This window comes from Saimiri boliviensis, chromosome 5 (assembly GCF_048565385.1).
Source record: "Saimiri boliviensis isolate mSaiBol1 chromosome 5, mSaiBol1.pri, whole genome shotgun sequence".
In the NCBI taxonomy this organism is placed as follows: Eukaryota; Metazoa; Chordata; class Mammalia; order Primates; family Cebidae; genus Saimiri; species Saimiri boliviensis.
Window position 1 is genome coordinate 52,727,058 of NC_133453.1, and position 19,943 is coordinate 52,747,000.

Sequence of the window (19,943 nt, forward strand, 5' to 3'; positions counted from 1 at the left end):
GAAATACAGCAATGCAAATGCTGATATAAACAGCAGAAGGCCAAATATAAAAGGAAGCAGACTACAGAAGGGGCAATCAACACAGTTATTAGAAAAAAATACAGGAAAAATAGAACGAAGATACTTAAGAAAATTTAAGAAGTTGGATTTGCATTTTGAGATTTTCAAAACTTTCAAAGTTGGATTTGCATTTTCAGATTTTTTTGTGGCATCTCAAACATGCCCAACAATACTTGAATGCAGACTATGCCAATAAGATTATTTCCTAGATTTCCTAACTGTTCTCTATATCCTTAAACTAAAGCCCCACCCTCTAAAGTAACCTAAGTTATGTCTGTTTCATGCAGAAAATTAACAAATAGCAAACTAATATAATCAACCATTCTTATTTTATGTATATTTTTGATGATCCCTAATTATTTATAATTTGAGGCCTGTGATGAACAAAGGAAGATATAAATGTGATTGATCTCAATAATGAATAGATAATATTCTTGCTTTGCTGGAAATAAAATTTTAATGCTATTGAACTCAGTTCATCCATTTGGCACAAGTACTTCAGTGTATTTTGGACAGTTTTAGATTTTCCTTCAAAAATAGTGAGTTTCATTACAGCAATAATTTTAATTTTTTTATCTACAGGTATATATATTAGAAAATAAATTATTTCCTGGGCAATATCACTTCTCATAATTTTCTTATATATGCAAAATTATGTCATTTGCTATTTAATTGACATTGTCCTATTTTATATGTACAAATATCATTTATTTTTATTGAGCTAATTTGTTCTATATAAATAATTAGTCCCTATAAGGCAATTTCAGAGGTCAGATAATTTTCTTTTCAGAACTTCAATGGACAATCTAGAATACTTCATTAGCAACTCATTTGTAGTAATTTATTTATCTGAAAATACATCCTTAGATTGTAATTTTTTGTTTTTAGTTGCACACACAGTATTTCTTTGATTTCCTATTCATGAGATTTATGAATTTTATTGTGTCACATAGTGGCAATTTTCTTTAGAATTAACAAATATTTACAAGTATAAAAATAACATTCTTACAAAGCAATTTAAATAGTGCTGGAAATATCAAGGCTTACATTAACAGCTGCAAATAAAAAGTGATTTTAAATGTGAGGAGAGAATCACATGGAACATGTTATTGCTATATCTTGCAACACTATGGCATTGTCTTAATTTTTCTAACTTGCAAAACTATTGGTACCTTGTATGGATTCCAAGTACACATTGCTTTTCAATCCCAAATTTATTGCAAATTTCACCATGTCATTTCGTTGTTACCACTATCATCATCAAAATCACCCATAACTGATTACTTAAAAGATATTAAAGAAAATATCTCAGTATAATATATTTGTAATTGATCTCTATTTACCATTTATCTCATTTTATTTGCCCCCTCCAAGCAATTTTCTTATCTCCTAATATTGAAATCTTGATTTTCTTTCCTATGGGGGTCATTGAATAAACTTTTCACTTTCCAGAAATTCTTACCTTCTGAATTTTATTTATACTTCCTCTAATACTTCCTCCAAGTAACCAATGCCTCAATATGGTTTTTATCTTACAATTCACAGATACACAGATTTTATTGTGAAATTCTAGTGCTTATACATTTTATATCTATTATCTTTTGCTTTTACTGTTTTTACACATATACGTATATGTGTGTATGTATGTTAGTGTGTTTATATACACATATATTAATATTTAGATGCGTGTGTGTGCACGTGTGTGCATTTGTGTGTGTCTTTTTAACCAGAGCATACTTTCATTTTCTCTAGTATTAAGTTAGGTCCAGCATAGTGATATGGTCCCGTAGTAAGCAGGTAATTAATAAATGGATATGGAATATGGAATTAAGACTTGATTAAAGAAGTAAAAAAGCAGGCAAATGAAAACTAAAGTCAATCTCCAGATAATATTGTCTTTTATAATCGTTCCTCATTTGTTTCAAATCAGAATTTTGTAAACTAGAGTGTGTCCATAGGCATCCCTTGCGAATTGTTTTATGAATATAACTCATGGCACTTTGTGTGAGCAACAAAATTCTGTTACTTTATTTGGAGGAAATAATACATGGAGACAAATTAGTACAAATAATACTGACATCCCTCTATCAACCTTCTGGCTTATAAGCCATCAGAGAAATAATACATTGTGATTAATTTAAATAATACAACCAATCTTAACTAACACAGTTGTCCATTATTGCTCATCATGTTGGGAGCATCATTTCCTAAAAAAAAATATGACAAGCAACAGCATTAAAACCATTTTGCCATCGCTGTTGATTCTTGCTGCTGATTGCCTTTCATTTTTATTTACTGACTCATAAATTCCTATCCTAAATGTTAAAAAATGAAGGAATATTTTCACCATTAGTCAAAAATTTGTATTATGCTAATACTTAAGATTAATAACCAATCTTTTTGTTCCAGAAACTATTCTGCATTTGGGATAATAAATAAAGAATTACATTCATTTCAAGTATGCCAAAAAGTATATTTTAATCCTGTTCAGAGTATGGCATAATTATATAATATATGATTGTATTGTTATTTAAGGGCTATGAATTTTCCAATAAAAATAATTGATTTAATGTGATTAAGGCCTTTCTTAATTTTTCTGAGCCTATTCCCTCACAAAAAGTATATAAGTTTCCTGGTGATATATATTATAGTGACTAATGAAACAGGCATGTTATAAAGGAAAATAATTTCATTCTGCCATGTATTTTTAAAAATCCATGATATACTTATAAATTTGAGACTTATTAGTGGAGAATGCCCACTATTGATCTAGTGATTCACGCATATTTAAAAACAAAAATGTAGAAGACATTTTAAGAAAACAAGAAATTCAGAAATCTTTTTGATTGTCTTTTAACTGCTTTATATGATTTTGAGCATATTATTTAGAGGAAATGTATGAGCATCTAGGCCATGAAAAAACATTCAAATGCTAAAATATATTCTGCCTCTTGTCTCAGACATTTTATTTTGTAGTTGCTTTAACATCTTAGTTCATTTTCAGCTTGTCTTTTCTTTTATCATAGAATATTTTCTTCTCAATTAATACTATTTTCATCAAACATCCTATACTGCCAGCCATCGATGACATAAACTCCTTGAGAAACAATTAATTTTGGGAAAAGTGCATGGACATAAAACTTGAAAAGTGCTAAGACAAATCATAATATGCAAAATTCCAAAACAGAATGACAAAATAAAAACTCTTTCCTGAAATCTTCCAAAGCAGCAAAAGGTAATTATAAAAAATAATGTTTTATTTGAAAGGAATATACTTTTCAGGAAGAATGCACCTCTAATGTGCTGGAAGCAAGATGTTATTTTTAAGAATTGAGGGAGAGAATAAGCACAGCAGTACTTATAAAGCACTTACTACATGCCAGAAACATTAAAGGACTTTACATTTATGCATAATGTAGTCCTTATAACAACTATTTAGTAAGATGTATCCATATTGTAGAGATGTTTAATGGTGAGGAAAATGCATACAAAATTTTATGAAATAGAGACAGATAATAGTGCTTAAATACATTTAAATGTATCTTTGTAACTTATGTAGGGCCAGATATTTAAAAATTTTATAGAACTAATTCTTCCTAGCCTGTTTTGAGTCTTTGCTCCACGTCCATCCTCAGTGGCACCCTCCAGAGTGCTGTAGTTTAAATTTCATTCTCACCACTCATTTACAGTATTTATAATTCAATATAGTCTTTTCTGTTCCTCTTGTTTTCCATAGTTCTTATCACTATATAATATGCAATAGAAATTATGTATGTTTATTGAATGTTTGTTTTCACAGATCACTGAACTTTTACGATATAAACTCCTTGAAGAAAAGAATTGTTTAGTTCAACTGATACATCTCTAGAACATACAACATTGCTCATAACATACTCAATATGTATTGGTTTGATGTTAGGAAATATCAATTAGTAAATCATCAAAAGATGAGTTAGTATTGAATGATCAATGTTACTTCAAGACATGGTTAAAAATACATTTTTTCATATTCTTATCTAAAATATATTCATATTATTTTTCTTGTGTAGAAAGGCATATGCATTTATGTATAAAATGTGACATTAGAACTGCCAATATAATCCATCAGTGATCATCTAGCTATTGAATAATTTCTTTTTGGTTTTCAGTCTTGAAAGGGGAATGTCACATGCAAAGCTGAACAACAAAGTATAAACTAATTGAGAAATTTACTTAACTTCTATGAACCTCAGTTTGCTCTTGTATTAAACAGAGATGGTAATAGTATTCACCCCATAGAGTCACTGTAAGAAATAAATGAGACAATTTATACATAGCACTTGCTACTCAAAAAATATTTTAACTATTCTGTTATTACACCAGAAAGAGTGACAGGATCATCTGCATAGTTATTTTGGGAATATTTATAAAAGTACTGGCATTAATGTAGAATCATTTTCCAAATTCATTCAAGTAGATATGTAACTACTGAATACTACTTTTTAAAATTCCCTAACATGGCAATATATAATGGATGTAAATAGACTTTAACTGTGTCTATCATGGCATGCTACCAAAACTGCAAAAATGTGTCAGCACAAACATCTGTTTTCCCCACCAATAAAATATCTTGAGTCATTAATTCCTATGCTAATTGATAATAATGCTTTTGAGAACAATCGAGGTCAAGAATGGCAATAATGTTGATTCTGTTTGGAAATGTGTAAAAGAATTTTGATAAAATCTAACCTGATCTTTGCATTTTTAAGACTTCTTCATGGCAGAACAACACCAATTTGGATGATATCATTATATTGTAGCCCTTAAAATACTTCTGTAAACAGAAGTTTGAGGTGCAACTTACAGTATTTCTCATACAAAGAAAGCAATAGGGCTATCTTGAAAATTTGGCAACTCACAAGTGAAGACAGCTTAAACCTGTCATTCTACAACAGATTTTATTGTATTTTATGTAAACTCTACTCAGCCACTATTTTCCAGCCTTTGATACAAAGAGATGCACAGCACAGTTCAACAATTTAGTTTGTAAGCAAAAAGCTAAATCAAACACAAGAATTGTTCCAAGCTTTTAAGGCTGTGAAAAAAGTTAAAAATTTAGTTTGGGTCTAAAATAATATTTATTGTTCAAGTTTTATAAATTTGTCCATCAACATTCTCTTCATACTATAAGTTACATGAATTGGCTGATACTTTAATGCTCTAAATAAATATGATAATTTTGTATGAAAGTGTTCAGGAAGCTATGATTCTCAAATATTGCTATGTATTAGAAACATCTGGATAACTTGTTGGAAATACTTGTTTTCCGTACAGCTACAAATCTCCTGTAATTCAGATTCAGTAGATCTGAAATGAGGTTTTGGGGAAATCTGCATTTTTAATAAGCAAAGTCATCAATTGTGATGCTCTTGATGGTAGACCACAATTAAGAAAGACTTCTTTAATCCTATCATTCAACAGTATAACATTTTTCTTGGTGCAAGGAAACAAGAAGCTAGTGCGTGTGAATAAAGATATATATGTACTTTTTAGACAGTAAATTTACCTGAAGTAAGAGCTTTTGACACAAAATATCTCTCCATCAAACTAATATACCATTTGGAGACTTTACGATATATGAATAAATAAATAATGCACCACTGATTTCTGCAAAACAAATGCTATACTCTTACAAATAGAAATCTACTTTGAAAGTCATAGGTGAATCATTCACTGTAGTTTTCTTACAATCAGGAACATCAAAATCCTCATCAGTGTTGAGTTTTCCAGTTTGGCTTTCTCAGAGATTTCCCCTTTATCTTTCCCTTTATCTTCAGGAAGCCAATTCTCACTGAAGGGCCTAACATCTGTTTCAATGTGACAGAGCGGGGGATTCATTTCATTGCATGAAGTGCATTTCCAGTAGTCAGCTAAGGATATTTCAGGATCTTCTTCAAATGAATTTGTATCACTCTCGCCTGCCTAATACACAGTAACTCAATATACCTCATCACCTTCATCTGAGAGTTCTTGTCCTTGTTCACTAAGGCTATGGTCTTCTGAGTCGAAAGATTCAACTTCAAATTCTACACTAAACTGATCTGAAACTGAATCCCGATCCAACCAATCACTTGAATGTTCACTTACACCAGCATCAAGATTCAGATTCAATGGCATCCCTGTAGATTCACTGCTACTGCTTCTTTTACAACATATCTCCCTTACTACACAGAGCCAGGCTTTCATCAAAGGAAAGGCCAATACAATCAGATTTGTGGCATTTTCTTTGCCATTCACCAGATAATTAATCTAAATTTTCTTCTATCTCACTAATTGTTCTCCTTCTAGATAAGGTAGATGGTCTAGAAACCAAATGTGAAGATGAAGGTTTCTTTTCCTGCAGCTCTTGCACAGGGTCCCTTTGATCACCTACAAAGTGACAGCTGCAATGATTCCAAAGAGTTGTGTGTTGAGGAAAATGATGATAAAATTACACAAACCTCACAATCACAAGAAAGTGAGTCTCAGCCACCAACTTCTAGTAGCATTATTTATAGTAGCCAAGATGTGAAAGAGTTTGAAAGGGAAGAAATACAAGACAAAGAAGGAAGTATGGAATCTAGTTTGCCCCTTAATGCCATTGAACCGTGTGTGATTTGTCAAGGTCGACCTAGAAATGGTTGTGTTGTCCATGGCAAAACAGGGCATCTTATGGCCTGCTTTACATGTGCAAAGAAGCTAAAGTAAAGAAGTAAGTCCTGCCCAGTATGCACACAATCAGTTCAAATAATTTTGCTAACTTATTTCCCCTAGTTGACCTGTCTATAAGATAATTGTATTTCTAACTATATAACCCCCAGAAAAAAAAAAAAAGAAAGTCTTAGGTGATATGGATTTGAGTTGAGAATTATTGCAGTGATATGGATTTGAGTTGAGAATTATTGCAGTAGCAAACAATCCCCAGCATCTCAGAGGCTTTAAATAACAAAGATTTATTTCTTGTTTATGTTCTATGTCCCTCATGGGGCCTTTGTTTATTACAATCACTCAGAGACTTTGGACGATGGAGTGGTCATCTTTGCACATCATATTGGCTCCCATGTCACAAGAAAGATAAAGGATCTAAGAGTTCTTGCTGTAGCAAGTTCATGCTAAGTTCTGACTTCAACAATTAAATGCTTGTGCCTCATTGACCTAAACTAGGAACCAAACCACTTCCAACCACAAGAGACAGCAGGGCCACACTACTAGGAGTCTGGAAGGTAGGGAGATTGGGGGTTAGAGTACTGGAAATATTTGATAAACAATTATGACTACCACAGGTAACCAGATTTTTTTTCTGGGAACTGCTTCATATCTGAATATCATCAGTGAACCATTATGCTGTTGGCTAAGGGCACTTGATAACTCAGAGAAATCTACATGTGAAACATACTGTGCATTAACTGATTAGACATCAGCACTATGTCTACTCTAAACAGATGGCAAAAAATGTAAAATCTGCTGAAATGGAAGGAGGAAACGAATTATTGAAAGATGTTCTGCATGACATCAACAGCGAAATGTGTACTTTTGACTAATTTTTTTTACTAGATGATGAATTATTTTCTGACCAGAACAGCCTCACTAGTTTTCATGTAAACACAATTCATCATCCCCAACTGTCTTTTGATTAGTTTAATTAGAGTTTCTGCTTCGCTGTCACTAAACAAGAGAAACTTAAGAAATGGGTCAAAGATTTGCCTCACAATTCAGTTACTCAAGACAGAATAATATTAAATGTATTCAGGTGGTTGAGCATAACTAATTTTTGACAACATAAGTCCTTTTCAAAAAATACAATCTATTCCCCCAAAATTTTTATAGATTATTCACTGAAAGTTTTATAATTATGCATTATCTTTTGGAGAAATATTTTCTTCAGCTTAAAAAAAAAATATTTTTATGTGATTTTGTTTTTATCCTATCTGCCAAAACACTGCTTTTGCCCTATGCAATGAGAACACAGTATAGCACTTGTTTTGATTTTTATTATTTTATTAACATACATAATACTTGAGTCTATTCAATTCTTAAGGAGAAACCAATGTCAGTATGCAGATGTTTATCAAATTGACAGAACATTCTTGTTTAAAAAATGTTCTTGAAAATAATGATTTTAAAATGTTTAGTTTTGAGAGGAATTTGGGGTTCCATTTTTTAAGATTCCCCATGTCTAAAATATGAAATACATAGAAGTGATTTTAAGGAACTATTTATTTCAATAACCTCTTTTATTGTTTTGTAAATTATAAAACAGTATTTGGCCTCAATTATTTATGAAAAATGGAAAAATCTAAGTTTAAATAAGAAACAATATTAATAATTATGAGTTTGAACAGATTATTGATGAACTGGTAATTCCACCATATGGATAATGGATAATTTTGGTTTATGTTTTCCTCATGCTGATCAAAGCTCTTGTGCATTCTGACATGATAATAAGTTCAGTTTCATGTGGGGCAATTAATGAATTTGCAAAATAGTCATGGTAGACACCAAGTAGAACAAAGTCTGTGGAAATTCTAGTCACAAGTCATATATCACTGATAACAATTTTATCACTTAATTCAACTTTTCACTACGTACTCTTTAGGAAATTCCACCTTCTCTGTGTCTCTGAGACTCAGAGACAGTGCTTCATATTTCAGATTTCTGTTATGGCAGCACACCACTTCTGGTATCCAAATCTGAGCCAGTTATTTATTAAAAAATTTTTAAACTCCAGATGGATTAAAGACTTAAACATCAGACCTAACACCATAAAAACCCTAGAAGAAAATCTAGGCAAAACCATTCAGGACATAGGTGTAGGCAAGGACTTCATGACCAAAACGCCAAAAGCAAGGTCAACAAAAGCCAAAATAGACAAATGGGACCTAATCAAACTCCACAGCTTCAGCGCGGCAAAAGAAACAGTCAGTAAAGTGAATCGGCAACCAACAGAATGGGAAAAAATTTTTGCAGTCTACCCATCTGACAAGGGGCTGATATCCAGAATTTACAAAGAACTAAAGCAGATCTACAAGAAAAAAAACAAACAAGCCCATTCAAAAATGGGTGAAGGATATGAACAGATACTTTACAAAAGAAGACATACAGGAGGCCAACAAACATATGAAAAAATGCTCATCATCACTGGTCATCAGAGAAATGCAAATCAAAACCACATTGAGATACCATCTCACACCAGTTAGAATGGCAATCATTAAAAAATCTGGAAACAACAGATGCTGGAGAGGATGTGGAGAAATAGGAACACTTTTACACTGTTGGTGGGAATGTAAATTAATTCAGCCATTGTGGAAGACAGTGTGGCGATTCCTCAAGGACCTAAAAATAGAAATCCCATTTGACCCAGCAATTCCATTACTGGGTATATATCCAAAGGATTATAAATCATTCTACTACAAGGACACGTGCACATGAATGTTCATTGCAGCACTGTTTACAATAGCAAAGACCTGGACCCAACCCAAATGCCCAACGATGATAGACTGGATAGGGAAAATGTGGTACATATACACCATGGAATATTACGCAACCATCAAAAACGATGAGTTCACGTCCTTTGTAGGGACATGGATGAACCTGGAAACCATCATTCTAAGCAAACTGGCACAGGAGCAGAAAATCAAACACCATATATTCTCACTCATAGGCGGGTGTTGAACAATGAGAACACATGGACACAGGGAGGGGAGCACTACACACTGGGGTCCGTTGGGGGGAAATGGGGGAGGAACGGGGGCTGGGGAGGTGTGAAGAGATAGCATGGGGAGAAATGACAGATACAGGTGAGGGGACGACGGAAAACAGCAAACCAAACTGCCATGTGTGTGCCTATGCAACAATCTTGCATGTTCTTCACATGTACCCCAAAACCTAAAATGCAATAAAAAAAATTTTAAACTCCAAAATACTTTATTATATCACAATATTGAAACTCAGAAATGAAAATCGAATGTACTAGGAATGGCATGTTTCCATTCCTTAGTGACTTTTAAAAGTTAAAATACACAAAATACATCTTAAATTTAAGTGAATTAAAGTAAGTTTTCATATGTATTTGCTCTAATAAGTGTGAAGAGTACAAATTTATATATTAGATTCTTATCAGAGGTATGACATTTAATCTCTAGCATAAAATCTCTAGTCTTTAAAAATCGTTAAAGAATGTAAAAATATAATAAAGAACAAAGCTGAAATCTAATGCTAATTAGTGCAAAAAAGATAAGATTAAAAAGATAAAATGAAATGAAATATAAGTCAGACATGTAAAAGAGCAAAAAAAAGTAAGATGTTAAATTTATATAAATATACCAGTAACTACAATAAATGCAAGTATAGTAAACATTTCAATTAAAAGAAAAGGATTGTCTGCTCAAGAAAATTCAATGCTATTTTGCTCTCAAGAGAAACAGCTTAAATATAAAACACAAGAATATTAAAATTCAAAATACTTTCAAAGTATTTAATTATTCAACCAAAAGAAAGACAATAGCTATATAAATATCAGATACTTTTTTCATTTCTCATTGGGGGAAAATTTCCAGGCAAGCAAATACTTTTCTCACTGCAATTTTTGGATGTTTTATGATGGTTTTTAAAGTTAATAAATGTAAGGCCCACTCACAGTCACATAGTCTAAATATACTTGTAAAATCCACAAAGGATTAACAGGCTGCTCTGATGCTTCTGGTAGACATAGAATTTGGTAATCTGTTAGTGATTATATTGCCGGGAAGCTACTAGCAAGACTATTTGTAAAATAGTAAGGACTACATATATATCTAAGCCCCTATGGTAGACTTAGAAATATTCATTTAAATGAGTTTTAGGTTAGTTGACTTTAAATAAAAAATAGTAATAAAGAATAGACCTTATACAAAAATTAACTCCAGATGGGTTGAAGATTTAAACATAAGACTTAACACCATAAAAACCCTAGAAGAAAACCTAGGCAATGCCATTGAGGACATAGGCATAGGCAAGGACTTCATGACTAAAACACCAAAAGCAATGGCAACAAAAGCCAAAATAGACAGATGGGAACTAATTAAACTTAAGAGCTTCTGCACAGCAAAAACAACTATCATTAGATTAAACCACAATCAATAAAATGGGAAAAAATTTTGCAATCTACCCATATGACAAAGGGCTAATATCTAGAATCTACAAATAACTTAAACAAACTTACAAGAAAAAAATAAACAACCCCATCCAAAAGTGGGCAAAGGATATGAACAGACATTTTTCAAAAGAAGACATTTACGCAGCCAATAAACATATGGAAAAAAGCTCATCACCACTGGTCATTAGAGAAATGCAAATAAAACCATATTGAGATACCACCTCACACCAGTTAGAATGATGATAATTTTAAAAAATCAAGAGACAACAGATGCTGGACAGAATGCGAAGAAATAGGAATCAATTTACAATGTCGGTAGGAGTGTAGATTAGTTCAACCATTGTGAAAGACAGTGTGGCGATTCCTCAAGGATCTAGATATAGAAATGCCATTTAACCCAGGAATTCCATTACTGGGTATATACCCAAAGGAATATAAATCATTCCGTTATAAAGACACATGCACACATATGTTTATTGCAGCACTGTTTAATATAGGAAAGACTTGGAACCAACCCAAAAGCCCATCAGTGATAGACTGGATAAAGAAAATGTGACACATATACACCATGGAATACTATGCAGCCATAAAAAAGGATGAGTTCATGTTCTTTGCAGGGACATAGATGAAGCTGGAAACCATTATTCTCAGCAAATTGACACAAGAACAGAAGATAAAACATCGCATGTTCTCACTCATAAGTGGATGTTGAACAATGAGAACACACGAACACAGGGAAAAGAAAATCACACATTGCTGCCTGTTGGGGGTAGGGGGACCAGCGGAGGGATAGCAGAGGTGTGGGGGTATTGGGGAGGAATAACATTAGGAGAAATACCTAATGTAGATGACAGGGGGATGAAATCTGTACATTCTGCACATGTACCCCAAAACTTAAAGTATAATTTAAAAAGATAAATATATAATAACAGTAAAAAGTGTTGAGCAGTGGTCATGTCAAACACGAAGATCATGGCATCAAATGAATAAATAAATTAGAGAGTCAGCAGGATTAAACTAATTGAGAGTTAAGATTTGGTGGAAGAGTAACCAGACAAAGCAGGAAAAGTATTCCAGTTTGAGGGACCTCTGGACAAGAGCCTACTGCCTCATGTAGGATTTGAGAGCTTTATTTATAAAAAGACCAGTGTGGCTCAAGTGAAGATAAAGAGCAGGATGAATGTGAAATTGAACACAATAGTAGGGGTTGGATTTTGTGGGAAAAAACATTGTATTTGTTTCCCAAAATACATTTGATATGTTTTATTGAATTGTACCTTTAAAAGAAGACCTATACTTAATTAATAAGGTTTATAAAAATTATATACACACATATTTTAAATAGGACCTATTCCTGTCTTTAAGGATTATAACATTTAAATCATTTTGTATTAGTCTGTTTGTACACTGCCAATAAAGATTTACCCAAGACTGGGCAATTTACAGAGAAAGAGGTTTAATTGGACTGGCAGATCGGCATAGCTGGGGAAGTCTCACAATCATGGTGGAAGGCAAGGAGAATTAAGTACCGTTTTGCATGGATGGCAGCAAGAAAAAGAGAATGAGAAAGATGAAAAAGAAGAAACCTCTGATAAACCATCGTGAGACTTATACACTACCATGAGATCAGCATAGGGAAACTGCCCCATGATTCAATTATCTCTCACTAGGTTTCTCCCACAACATGTGTGAATTGTGGGAGTACAACTCAAGATGAAATTTGGGTGAGGACACAGCCAAATCATATCATTCTGACCCTAGCCCATCCCAAATCTCATATCTTCATATTTCAAAACCAATCATGCCTTCTCATCAGTCCCTCCAAAGTCTTGACTTGTTTCAGCATTAACTCAAAAGTCCACAGTCCAAAGTATTATCTGAGACAAGGCAAATCTCTTCCACCTACAAGCCTGTAAAACCAAAGGCAAGTTAGTTACTTTCTAGATACAGTGGGGGTACAGGGATTAGGTAAATACAGGCATTTAAAATGGAAGAAATTGGCTAAAGCAAAGAGGCTACAGGATCCATGCAAATCCGAAATATGGTGAGGCAGTCAAATCTTAAAACTCCAAAATGATCTCCTTTGACTCCACATCTAACATCCAGGTCATGCTGATGCAAGAGGTAGGTTCCCATGGTCTTGAGCAGCATTGCTCATGTGGTTCTGCAGGGTACAACCTCCTTCCCGGCTGTTATCATGGGCTAGTGTTGAGTGTCTGTGGCTTTTCCAGGCACACACTGCAAGCTCTCAGTGGATCTACCATTCTGGGGTCTAAAGGGTGGTAACCCTCTTCTCAGAGCTCCACTAGGAAGTGCCCCAGTAGGGATTCTGTGTGGGGGCTCTGACTCCACATTCTTCTTCTGCACTACCCTAGCATGGGTTCTTCATGAAAGCCCTGCCCCTACAGCAAACTTCTGCCTGGACATCCGAACATTCCATGCACCCTCTGAAATCTGAAATCTAGGTGAAGGTTTCCAAACCTCAATTCTTGAATTGTGTACATTCACAGGCTCAACACAACATGGAAGTTGCCAAGGTTTGCAGCTTGTACCCTCTGAAGCCATGGCCCAAGCTCTACATTGGCCCCTTTCAGCCATGGCAGGAGCAACTGGGAAACATGACATCAAGTCCCTAGGTTGAATACCCAGCAACCTGGGGACCCTGGGCCTGGCCAACAAAACCATATTTTGCTCCTAGGCCTCAGGCCTGTGATGGGAGGGGCTGTTACGAAGACCTCTGACATGCCCTGGAGACGTTTTTTCCTATTATCTTGGGGATTAATATTTGGCTCATTACTTATGCAAATTTCCACAAATTGCTTGAATTTCTCCTCAGAAAATGTGATTTTCTTTTCTATCACATTGTTAGGCTGCAAATTTTCCTAACTTTTGTGCTCTGTTTCCCTCATAAAACTGAATGCCTTTAATTGCACCCAAGTCACCTCTTGAATGCTTTGCTGCATAGAAATTTCTTCCACCAGACGCCTTAAATCATCTCTCTCAAGTTCAACGTTCCACAAATCTCTAAGACAGGGGCAAAATACTGCCAGTCTCTTTAATGAAACACCACAAGGGTTATGTTTGCTCCAGTCCCCATCAAGTTCCTCATCTCCATCTGAGACCACCTCAGCTTATTGTCCATATCACTATCAACATTTTGGGCAAAGTCGTTCAACAAGTCTCTAGAAAGTTCCAAACTTTCCCACATTTTCCTATCTTCTTCTGAGACCTTCAAACTGTTCCAATCTCTGCCTGTTACCTTGCTCCAAAGTTGCTTCCACATTTTTGAGTATCTTTGTAGCAACACCATACTTTACTGGTACAAATTTTCTTTATTAGTCTGTGTTCATGCTGCTGTTAAGGACATATTCAAGACTGGACAGCTTGCAAAAGAAAGAGGTTTAACTGGACTTAAAATTCCACCTGGGTGGGAAAGCCTCACAATCATGCCAAAAGGCAAGGAAGAGCAAGTCCTTTCTTATATGGATGGCAGCAAGCAAAGAGAGAATGGTGAGGATACAAAAGCAGAAACCCGTGATAAAACTATCAGATCTAGTGAGACTTATTCACTACCAGGAGAACAATATGGGAGAAACCATTCAATTCTCTCTCATCAGGTACCTCCCATAACACATGGAAATTATGGGAGTACAATTCAAGACAAGATTTGGGTGGGGTCACAGCCAAACCATATCACATGTTAAAATGTACTTTATTTCTTTTAATTTCACCTTTCATCCCTTTTTTAGTAATATCTTATCCTTCTAGTGGTTAGATAGGTTGAAGGGTACTGCATGTGATAAAAGCTTTACTTTTTAAAATATGAATTTAGAAATATGATGAAAGCTTAATGTTTTCTTAAATATGGATTTGGATATATCACAATTTAAAATGTGATGCATCATAAGTAAAATTTCCTCTTGTGGTTTTTAAAAGTATGTCCTTCCTAATTGTAATGTAAAATCCATAGTCAGCTACAAGCTACTCATAACCGTATGGCTAAATATAAGTGATTGGACTGTTAGTCAATCTTATGTATGTAGAAAAATGCCTTGTATCACAATTATATTTCAAGAGCAACTCAATTATAGTCTTTTTCACAATCAAGGAAAGATGTTCTGAATATTCTGGATTACATGCAATAACTGCCTCTCAGCTTCACATTAATATAGATGATAAACACAATTCATCACAAAAATTTTGAATTTTTATAAATTGCAAATTTGGAAGGTTGTCTTTAGGTAACATATTTATTTATAGAAATTATTTATCTAAAACAGTTTCTAGTCATAATCACTGACTTTATATACCTCTGATCTTAATGAATGCTCATACCACTGCTATAGAAATATTAAAATTTTTATTAAAATTACAGAGAATCTTTCATATAAGAAAATTAAGTGGCTTGACCATGATCACAGATAGAAACAAGTAATAGAGAGAAAACCAATGTTCATTTTACGATTGCTAATTTATTTTATTTATAGTAAATTTATTCATTCTAAATATAAATTTATACTAAATTTTAAAAATCAGTTTTCAATAAAGAAAAGAACTGAATAGGTAAATCAAATGTGTATGGCTAAATAACAGTCAATACATTTATAATTTTTCTTTTCCCCTTTCTATGTCATTATCAGATCTTCAGATTTGGTCATCTAACATTCTTGGCCTTAAAATACTGTTGATATATTATTTCATCTGAAATATCTTCATGATACTATCAATTGTTTTTTTTTAAATTTCTTTTGTTTCATTTTTAATCCAAGAGTATAATTTTCTGAAAATGATTTAGGATTAAATTGCTTTAAGATAGTTTATATTTATAAACTACTGTATGTCAGACAGGACTAAAAGTCAATCGATGGGGACATGGTGGCTCACACCTGTAATCCCAGCCCTTTGAGAGCCCAAGGAAGGGCTGATCACCTGAGGTCAGGAGTTTGAGACCAATCTGGCCAACATGGTAAAAACCCAACTTTACTAAAAATACAAAAATTAGCCAGGTGTGATGGTGGGTACCTGTAATACCAGCTATTTGGGAGGCTGAAGTAGCAGAATCACTGGAACCTGGGAGGCCAAGGTTGCAGTGAGCCAAGATCATGCCACTGCACTCCAGCCTGGGAGCTGGGAGACAGAGCAAGACTCCATCTCAAAAAAAAAACAAAAAAAAGGGGGAGGGGAAAAAAAGTCAATTGATGGTATCTTCCGAGTCCCATCTGTTTTTGTTCGGTACCTCGAATACCATACCAAAGCATCTATCCAGGTCACATCAGATTATAATGAACCTAAAGGAGGGTTTTGAAGAAACAGGTGAATGAAAGTTTCTACTCTTTATCCTGAAGATCAAGATGAACTGCTTCTGCCTATTGTTTACATATAGCCTTCTTTTTCAACAGCTAATGTCCAAGTCTTCATAGCGTTCCCTTGAACTCTATGATGATTTGTCAGCTCCAGAATTTACTGCCAAATAAATTAATGTGATGATGGGTTCTTTAATTTGGGACTCACATGACTTTATTGATCAGAATATACTTAATGCAGTACTAACCATTAAGAACAATGTCAAATTATGGTTAATCGTATCTGATAATATTACAACAAGAAGAAAAACAAGAAGAAGGAAAAAGAGGAGGAGAAATAAATGCAATTGTTCTTCACTCAAAAACTTTCCTAGAGTACACAGGAAAAAGAGGAATCTGCTCATTGCTGTTCAGGATTCTGCTTGTCTGGGAAGGGTAAATGAATCTCCCTTTAGTTTACAGGCATTTTCCGTAGGGCTAGTCTGGGCTTCTTTCTCTGGAAGAATAAAATAGACATTTAATCCTTAGAGCTCAGGTTGTGACATGCAAACATAAAACTTCCTTCTTTTAGAAGATATGCTGGCCTGTTTGTGCAATATGCATTTCAGAGTGATTGGGCTTTGCAACAGGCATTCATATACATCGAGGTTTTAGAAAAAATAACATTCAACTATAGCAAGATTCTGCTGTTTTAAAACGGCATTTCTTGTGTTATTATCTGTAATTTCAAATAAGCTTCTTCTCTAAAATCTTAGTTTTACTTTTATTCACTTGTATATTCTCTTTCCATTTCTTCTTCTGTTTCTTTAATAAATACTTCCTGTGCTTTATATAGGCAATGGGTTTAAATGTCAATTGTAAAGTCAGACTTTATGTACTTTTAAGTAACTTTTCAAAAACAGGTAACAAAATACAAAGATATTTGTCCTTAGAAGTCAAGAATTTAGACACTGGAATAGCCTGGGGAATGTAGGAAAATAGGAAATTAAAAAAATAATAATTTAGTTCTTAAGACTGACATGAAATAAAGTTAAACTATTTTGCAATATTCATCCTCTGTATCAGTTCCCTTTGAAAACTTCCATAAGAGCCTTTTACATTTAATATGTCTCTAGCTTTGATGAAAGAAAATGTATTTTAAATTACCCAATTTTAAAGAGAATTTGATCACTTTATTTTTTTAAAAAAATCAAACTACTAAAGGTTAAAAATGGTATCAAAAGAAATAAAGTTTTATGGATTAATCTCAAGCCTGTTTCCAATTAATTGCTCAATAATGAGTTCTTTTCTGTCACTTTATTCTGTTTAAAAATGTTTGCAATAATTTAAACCTGTTTTGTTTGTTTGTTTGTTTGTTTTTTGTTTTTTGAAACAGATCCTTGCTCTGTCCTCCAGGCTGGAGTACAGTGGTGTGATTTCTGCTCATTGCAACTTCTGACTCTTGGGTTCCAGGGATTTTGTGCCTCAGCTTCCAGAGTAGCTGTAATTACAGGTGTGTGCCACCATGCCTGGCTAATTATCTGTATTTTTTAGCAGAAACGAGGTTTCACCACATTACCCAGCCTGGTATGGAACTCCTGGCCTCAAGTGAAATCACTTTATATATGTAATGGGTTTAAATGTCAATTACTGGAGTCTCCCAAAGTGCTGGGATTTCAGGCATGAGCCACTGCACAGGCCCAAACCTCTTTTTTTCTGTTTTGAATAAATTTATATTAACTTACTCACAAAATTATTTTTAGATATTCTTACTCTTATGTATACTTATTGTGACTAATTTAAATTCAGTATACGTTGAGGATGAGAAAATAATTTTAGGATTCATTCTATATAAAATGAGGAGATATATATAGATTTGCGTGGACATATTTAAATTATAAATCACATGTTAGAATAAAGTTAAATGTAGAAGATTTGAGCCAATTTTACAACACTAAGTATGATTTACCTATTGAATTTACTACTAAGGTAAACAATTGGCTGAACTTTCTCATGAAGCTTTGTGAAATCCTTCTTTTCTCACCTTTGTGGTAATACAAAGATACCGTTTTTTGAATACATATATAATCAATTCACTATAGGAGTTGAAGGTACAGAATGGAACAACAATGTCTTAGGAATTTCTATACAACTGTTTTTTTCCAGTTTTAAGATTATACAATCCAAAATTCCAAATTACCTTGGCTCCATCAGAAATCTGTAAGTTCTGATTTAGGACATTAATATAGCAAAGGTGATTAATTCTAGATACTTTAAAAAATTCTTTTAGTTGTACAGTAATGGACTTAGAAGAGCAAAATTTTTGTTTTCTATTCTTATTAGTTTTAGGCAAAATATTTTGCTCTTCATAGGAAGGGCAATTCTCATAGTGGTTAAGATCTCAGGATTAGACAGAGCTACGGGATTAGAAAAGGCAACAGAAGGAGGTTCAAATGGCTAGAAGTTTGACCTGAAGAAAGTACTATAATACATTCTAGGTGTATGTTTCATATAGGTAGAACAAAAGGAAATCATCATCAGACAATAGAAAGAAGTTGTGCATCGAACAGTTCCAAACTAAGAAGCCCCATATATATTTGGAGAGGGCCAGGTATACAGGCATATTCCTGCTAAGTAGCCAGACTCAAAAGCAGAGTGCTCTAAGGATCTCACTGAGCCCAAGTCCAAATCATTAATCAATCTCTCTGTAATCAATAACTAATTTAGACAGGCTAGAACAAACTACCCTGTAAGTTCTTAGACTCCTGGTCAAAAAGCAACCCTATTAATCAATATATTAATACATTGACCAGAGGTCAGTATCATGTACATGTGCTTCTTATTTCAGTAGGAAAGCCAGAGCTAATTCCAGACTTGCTAAAGTTAACTTTCATAGCACACACAAGCCTCTGACCAATCAATGGTCAAGACCATCTTATGACAAAAGTATCATTTTTGTTTGTCAGTATTTTCCTTGAAACATCATATAATCAGAAAGAAAATCGAAAGTCCCCTACAGACTCCACACATTTGTGCTACCCAGTGTTTAGGACCGGTATAAAATCAGACAGCTGAAATATCCAATACCAGCACAAACTTGTTTGTACTAACCAAATATTTATTTTTGTACTAGCTATAATTTTTCACCTTAATCTATTTATTTATGTTCTACATCTGTGGAATGACTAAGAAAACATAATCAATCTCTCATTAAAAGTCTAAGTCCTCAGGCCAATTCTCTTTCATTAGGATAATATCATGAGCGGGTTTTAATTCAATCTCCTAATACAAAATGTAAAGATTTCCCAAATTCAGATATCCGAAAGTCCTTTCAAAACTCACTACATTCCACAGGGCATACTCAACTAGGCTTTTGCTTAAAGGCAAATGATGCATTGCAAAAAGAGAAAGACCATATAGGCAAGCATTGGGTTCCAACAAGCATCTCA

The 19,943-nt window shown here is 33.7% G+C and overlaps 1 pseudogene; it reads right to left on the minus strand.

Moving 5' to 3' along the window:
• Positions 1 to 5,728: 5,728 nt before the first annotated feature.
• LOC101046075 (E3 ubiquitin-protein ligase Mdm2 pseudogene) lies at positions 5,729 to 12,812 on the minus strand (annotated as a pseudogene).
• Between the last annotated feature and the right edge of the window lie 7,131 nt (positions 12,813 to 19,943).